At 50.8% G+C, this 7,359-nt stretch overlaps 1 protein-coding gene across 10 annotated transcripts in view; it reads right to left on the reverse strand.

The window, feature by feature from the left end:
- Positions 1-6,380, reverse strand: part of DAG1 (dystroglycan 1) — a 55,096-nt gene extending 48,716 nt beyond the window's left edge. For 2 of the 10 annotated variants that reach the window (XM_019631756.1, XM_019631716.1), the window contains exons 1-2: positions 6,070-6,227; positions 475-531 (exon numbers count right to left, since the gene is read on the reverse strand). The gene's annotated coding sequence lies outside the window, so the exon portion shown is untranslated. Of the gene's footprint in view, positions 1-474; positions 532-5,928; positions 6,047-6,069 lie in introns of those variants that run through there. The other 8 variants (XM_019631740.1, XM_019631765.1, XM_019631733.1 and 5 more) reach the window with 8 other exon arrangements.
- Positions 6,381-7,359: the final 979 nt, after the last annotated feature.

Below are 7,359 nucleotides of genomic sequence, written 5' to 3' on the forward strand. Positions count from 1 at the left end.
TCCCATCCCCGAATTCCCCAATTAAAAAAATAAAATAAAAATAAAAATAAATTTAAAAAAATTTTTTTAAAATCTATACTCTTAACCTAAACTTGGTAAAAGACCTGCCAAGGGCCATCTCTGGAGAACACCCAAGAATCAGAGAATAATGGCTGCTCATAAGGCGGAGGACCAGGGTCGCAGGGGGTGGGTAGAATAAAGATTCCTTTCCCTCATATAATCCTTTTGAACTTATAGTTTGTACCATGTGTTGGCATTTCCGATTTAAAGAAAAAATAAAATTGGGAGGGACAAGGGAGTTTTCCTCTTCTTTCTACTTTTATCTTCCACATTTCTTATTTTAAATATATGTATTATTGGATATAACTTTTTCCCCACTATAACGTTTTTAAACTCCGTGGTTAATCATTTTGCCAAGTATGTGTTTATCCATCATCTTTCTTTTGCAGAAACCTCTCTTTTCAAGTACCTTACCTCACCTTCTAGTGCTATGCTGCTTTACGAGCCTTATCTTCCTTGAGAGCAGAGGCCCTGCAGGAAAAGAAGGAACCAATATTGGTGAATGCCCATAACCCATATAGAATTACACCACAACGACCAACTCCAAAGGAAGTGGGGAATGCCACTCAGTCTCCTGCCCACACTACCAATTTAGTCACCCTTCTTTGTCAAAGGGTGACAAAGAAAATGAAATGTTTTCTATAGATAGTCAATCCAGGACCAAAAATCATAAAGTTTCAAAGATATAAAATTAATTCCAATGCCTAAAATTTATACAGCGATATTTTAAGAAAATAAAACCTCAACACTATTAAATGCACCCCAAGATGTGTAGGATAAAGACATTCAGCCATAAAAGTGATTTTTTTATTTTCAACTTATTGTTCCCACTAGAATCCTGCTTTTAAAATATAACTATAAATAAAGTCAACACGTACTGCTGAAGTTTCATTCAGATTTCCTTCACTCCAACAGAGGACACAGGACAGCTTCACCAACACAGAAACCCTCAGTTATGATACTGTACCACTGCACCCCATCCATCTTTCCTTCCACCATGGACCCAAGCGAGGCTAAGAAAATGCTTACCTATCAAACCTAAGAAATAGGAAAATAGGAAACCCTACTCATTAATGCTATATTAAGCCCTCTGGCTGATGTGATTGTGTCAACTACTCTAAAATCCTATTTATAGAAATTGCTATCTGAGCAGTATTACTGATTAATGGTTAGAGAGAAGACGAACAGTCAAAAGGCAAAGCAGGTTATGCGACTTGTAGGAAGATTGCTTTAAATTAATACCCAAAGTCATGGACACACAAAGACCTATTGGGAAGCAAGCGACCAGATTCATCACTTGTATATTCAAAACCGCCATCACCTTACTTCAGGCCAGGAGTGTCAACACAGGAAAAGCAGAGGAAGATGGGGGCTCAGGAAGAAAGCACAATACTGGCAAAGGCACAGAAAACACTTTTTAACATGGAGGAAGGAGAAAATTTACCCTAGAAAAGAAGGGAGAAATCCGTGACCAACACACAGATGAACACATTACTTGAATCTATTCTCGCTATGAGATCCCTTGAGGTTCAAGAATGTCTGTCTGTAATGGCCATGGGACCCCTCAGATGTTCATACCAGCATTTCTTACTTCTTTGATACTCTGGAAGCCTTTAAGCAGGCACACTCTGCAGTGGCTCAAATTTAAACAGCACACCCGGGAACCTGGATATTGAACAATGTTCTCATAGCTGACTTCCTATACGAGCTAGGGAAGAAAAAAAAAACAACCCACAAGGCCTCACTCTTCTTGCCCGTCCACAAATAGGTCTATCACAATTTGCCATTCTGCTGGGCTAGTTGTGAGCCTCTTATCAAGAAGGCTATGACCAAAACAAATCCAACTCAAAAAAGGCAAGCACAGGTAAAGGGGCTCTGACTTCACACCATCATGGACCACTCCTAGTTTGCCCTGCACAGGTCAAGTCTTTGAGCCAATGGCAATTCTTTTAATGGATCCAGCCTAAAGACATATCACCCCTGCCATGATTCGGAGTCTCCCGAATTGTAGGCATTTTAAAGCACACTGGTCCCCTACCCCACCAAGTGGGTCAACAAGTCATTCTTTTCCCTCCTAAGTTCACCCACTCCTCCCCATTACTGTCTGCCAACCTGGTCTATCTCCTTCAACTGCACCCCTGCGACACTCGACACTGGTCTCCTGACTTCTCACTCCTTCATGCCAGGGCACAGACACTACGTCACTCAGAATTTCCAGGGGCTCCCCACTGGCCCAGCTCAGCCTTCAGGTCTTTTTGCCCTACTATTCCCCAAAAGACACTTCCATTGGCTCCAGCCTGTCCACTCCTCGGTCCTCAGACGTGACCTGTTCTTTCCCTCCTCCTTCCACTCTTTTCTGCTCATCCAAGGACAGCCCCTCATCTTGTCTGCCTGCCACAAAGACTCAAGCCTTCCCCACTTGCTGCAGTCTAGGGGCCCCTCTTTATTCTGAGTCTCTCAAGTACTCAGCAGCGCTTGGCTGATGCTGCCTCACATCCCCATCTTGTCAGTGTCACCTCCTGCCCATTCTATTTAACAGTAGATCCCTGATAGTACCGGCACCATTCAGGTCCCTAACATCAGCTGAACTGTCTCATTTTGATCTCCCTCTCCCCTCCCCTCCTCTCCCCTCTCTCTTTCTCTCCTCTCCTCTCCTCTCCTCTCCTGCTAATCACTATCCTTATTCAGGTCCACTGTCTCCCCACTGGACCACAGCAGTAACCAACCAGTCTCCAGTCCAGTCTCCACACTCACACTGGGGGCTCACTTCTTAAAACCAAGAGCTGATCCCACCACAGCTGTGCTCCAAGAATGTCAGGGTTCCCCATTCCTTCCTACATAACTCCAAACTCCTCTATATGGCATTCTGGTTCCACCCCAACCTTCCAGAACATATAAAAAAGGTGCCCAGTCTTCTCCCTCCCACCCCTTACCTCTGTTCCTCTTTCCTTCCACAGAGTTGTGAACCTTCTGCCATCACCTCTTCAACAAGCAAACCACTAACTCTTCTTGAAGGTCCAGCTCAAAAGCAGTGTGCCCATAAAGTCTGCCCTCCTCAGCCTAGTACCCAAGCTCTGTGGCTCACCTCCGCATGGTGCCCAGAACAACCAGCACAGGCCCCAGGAAGGCTCTCACAAGCCCTCATTTCTGAGAATGGTTCCTCACATTTCTGAGAATGTTTCTGGAATTCCATATGGGTTCCTGATCACCTCTCCCATATCATCCTGGCATTCTGCCCACCACCAGACACCTGGGCTTGCTCTTCCCCAGAGAAGCACCTAACCGAGGCCACTATTATGTTTGATGCAACACAAACACAGATGGGTATAGCCAAATGTTCAACCTGAGTTCAAATCCTAACTCTGCCACCTAATGACAGTTGTGTGACCTTGGGAACATTCCTTCATCTATGACTCAGTTTTCTCAGCCAGTATAAAGGATTCTCATAAGCATTAGCAATGGTGCACGTGGAGAAAAAACCAAGAGGCCCCCAACAGTGGCTGATGTAGGGCCATTGTCTCACTAACCTAGACAGTAAGAAAGGCTGGAACAACTGTGAGGTCAAGAATTGAACATGTTCTCATCTGCCTCAACAAGGACAGACACACATCTACTCACACAGGTCAATATACCCGCACTGCCCAACAGGAAATGCAATGCCCCAAGTTCAAGTGACAGAGGTTTTTAACAACCAAATGCCAACCCTCTCCTTTCCCAAAAAACAATCTCAGTCTAAGTGGCCCCAGGGTCCCTCCATACCCCACCATTCTCAATGTTTAACAGACACTAGCAAACTCCAGAAGAGGTAGTTAAAATTCTTGGTCATGCTTAGTCTTCTGACCCACACATTCCTGAATGCAGGCTCCTCCCCGTCACAGCTTGGCATCCCCTCCACTCAGTCTTTTCAGCCTCTTCTCAGCTGGCTCTTCCTCCCTCCTTATCTCTCCTCTATTGGCTGACCGCACAGCCAGAGGTCCTGACCCCCTCCAGTCCCCTCCCCGCCACTACCTATGTGGCCACCAGCAAGACCTTTCTAAACACAGATCTGGACCATGCCCCTCTACTCATTAAGTCTTCCCAGGTTCCTGCACCCTGAATATGAAATTTACACTCTTGGCAATTTTTTTTTTTTTTTTTTTAGCTGAGCCATCCTGCTACCTGTTGGCAGCTCAGCGGCTGCTCAGCTCGGGCTGGACTCGAACCGCTGTTGCTCAGAGCTCAAACTCTTGAGCGAGCTCTTAACCAACTGAGCCACTCGGCCGGCCCTTGAAATTTACACTCTTGAGCAAAAGAAAGGCCCAGGGCTCCCAACTGTCAAGCTGGAGGACTCACAGGTGCTATTTTAGGCACTCTTGTACATGTGGTTCCCTGTGTCCGACCTTGCTGTCCCCCAGCTAGTTAATTCCTGCTGGCCCTGCAAGCCTCCGCTCAGGAATTCCCTCTCACCTCAGGCTTCCAAATCACTATGTGAGCACACTCAATGGCCAGACACCTTCAATCTTAGGTTCCCTAACCCCACTGTCCCCAAAACCTAGTTCCTTAAGGGGCGAACCAGCCTTTTACACAAGTCCTCAGGACCTACCACAGAATTTGGCAGGTAGTGAAGCCAAATATTTGTTAAATGAATGAAATGTATTTTGTCAAATCGAATTTTTAGAACACTGAAGACTTGCCCTCGGCCTCTTTCAACAGAGGCACCTATCAACACAAGCTTTCCTGTTCCAGCCAGGGGCTTGCTGCCTATAGAGTACTGCTTACTCCAACTTTCACACAGTATCCCAGAAGCTCTGAACAGGCTCACACTATGCATCCAACTCCCTCCTCAAATCTGATTTCTCCAAGAAATGGCTCTTCAGCCTCCTTTAAGCATGCAGGCCACTGGCTCTTGCTCCTTGACTCCAAGGAGAACAAAGTTCAGTTCGGCGTCCCCATATTCAAACTACAGATCTTTATGCCTCCAAGATTGAATCCTTTTTAAAAACAGGGGCATTCCAAAAGTATCATGTCTCTGAACGCTAAGCATAGAACAACCTGATAAAAGTTACAATATCCCATCTACACCAGAATCCAAAAACACCTGGTAACACATCCAACTCTTCATCTGGACTTATGTCCTATAAACACCAACCTCCCTGCACAGTCTGGGTTCCATGCCAGGAATCACTTCTACTCGCTTATTTAGGGAAACAGCAAGCCAGGCTCTTAAGTTAGAATTCTAGGCTATAAACGTGGTGTCCCAGGCTGTAGCTCTCACCAAGGCAAAACTTCATGGTCAGTATTAAAACTAATTCTGAAGTCAGCTTACAAATCCAAGAGTTTCTCAAGTCACAGAGATTACAATATGCATTTTTAATTAGTAGTTGAGTTTGTATGAAATTAACTTGGAATTTGTGGCAGAAGGATTTTAAGCTGAGCGATCATTTTCTCTGGAGACATTTTCCAAATATACTCGCGGGTGAACCTGGTTTTCCAAACACCAAGTGAAAGGTGAAAAGGTAGTGGGGCTTCCAAAGAAGCTCAAGTGTATGTGTGTTGGGGGCAGGGAGGGGTGACTCCAAGGCTCTGAGCAGCTCAGGACCCAGCGGCTGCGGCGCCCTTCCGCCTCCTGCGGGGACTCGATGGCCCATTCCTCTGGCTTCCGCCCAACTGGGCCACGCGACCCTCCTTGGAAAACCGGGAGGCAGCCCACAGGCCGCATACGCCCGCGGCCGACGCGCAGGCCCTGCATTCCCGGGAGCGCGGGCCGGGCTGAGGCCTGGCCCATCGACGCGGCGCGCAGCCCGGGCCCGGCCACTGAACGCCCCGAGCCTTCGCCTGAAGGGCCAAGAGCAGGGGAGCGGCTTTGCCCCAGTCGCGCTGCCGCCTCACCCGCAAGGACGTCCACGACCATGTCCCCGCCCCGGCCAAACAGCGAGCAGCAGCAGGTGTTCCTCGGAAAGCTCAGGCGGGCGACGGGGGTGGGGGCCTGGGCTGCCAGGCTCGGCGGCAGGGGGCGGACGGCGCACTCACCGAGCGCCAGCGGGCGGGCCGCGGCAGGTGCTCGCTCCTCCTGGCCGCAAGACGCCGCCGCCACCGCCGCTCCCTGGGGACTCGGCGCAAAGCAGCCGCCGACGCTGCCGCCGCGGAGCCCGAGGACCGCGAGCGCCGCACCGCAGCCTCCGCGCGAGCACGTACCGGGCAGTGAGAGGGCGCCGAGCGCGAGGGCGGGGCGCGCGGCCGGAGCCTAGCAACCGCCTGACACGCGAGTACCGCAGCCAATCCCGCGGCCAGCTCCGCGCGGCGCCGACCGGCAGTCCGCGCGACGCCCGCTTCTGCCTGCGTCGGCCGCCCCGCAGCGCGCCGCACCCGCGCACAGTCCCCGCCCCCGTCCGCGCCGCTCTGCTCATTGGCCCGCCACGCCCCCGCCCGAAAAGACACGCCCCATACTGGAGCCCCGCCCTCTGCCAGCCAGGTCCGTCCCCGGGCCACGCCCCGACCGGGCCGGGTTGCCCGGAGCGCGCTGGACTGGGAGTGGGGGAGGGGCGCCCCGCCCAACCCAGGATTTTGGGCCTCTGACACGTGTCCAACTAACCCAGGGTGGTTAGGCTCGAGAACTGCCGGACTACAACTGGCCACATATGGACTTGAGTTCGGCCCTCCTAATTTCCCTCCAACGCAAATCAAGCGGTATTTCTAAGCCATGCCAACAATCAGGAAGCATCCTCCAAATTGCCAAAGATGATGATGGGCCTGTTGCCCAGCCCTTACACGAATGGTGAAACTGAGGCGAGGGCGGGAAGGGCGGGAAAGCGGCCCCTCTCTGAGGGCTTAGCCCCCAGCAGGCTTGGGCGTCCGGGAAGTGCCTCAGGCTTGATGCTCATCCCCTCCCCCTGCTCTGAACGCCGGAATCTGATGCCTCCTCGGGTGTCAGAAATAGCTCTGACCTGCTGGTGTGCTGGTCACTCACTCCTTGTGGCCTGCATTCTTTCAGGGGGTGGGGGAGTAAGGCACAGAGGTGACTGCTGAGGTCCGTCTCCCTTCAAGAAGAGGACCATAAAGGCGCTCTCACTCTCCGCAGGGCTTACCTAGTCTCCCTACCCCAGAGGCGCCAGACCTGATAGTTACTGGTCCTGAACAATTCCTGGATAGGTCTGGGGATGGGACCCGTGGTGGGCTCTGCTCCCTTTCCTTCCCCAAACCCTGCGCAGGATGTGTTCATTCCCTCCTGGGCCTGTGGCCAAGCTGAAATTCCAGGCCCACACTCTTGTCAGCAAGCATGCTGAACACAGAACTGGCTGCTGCCTGCCAGGGGCTGCTGCC

Source organism: Hipposideros armiger, unplaced genomic scaffold (genome assembly GCF_001890085.2).
Source record: "Hipposideros armiger isolate ML-2016 unplaced genomic scaffold, ASM189008v1 scaffold_18, whole genome shotgun sequence".
In the NCBI taxonomy this organism is placed as follows: Eukaryota; Metazoa; Chordata; class Mammalia; order Chiroptera; family Hipposideridae; genus Hipposideros; species Hipposideros armiger.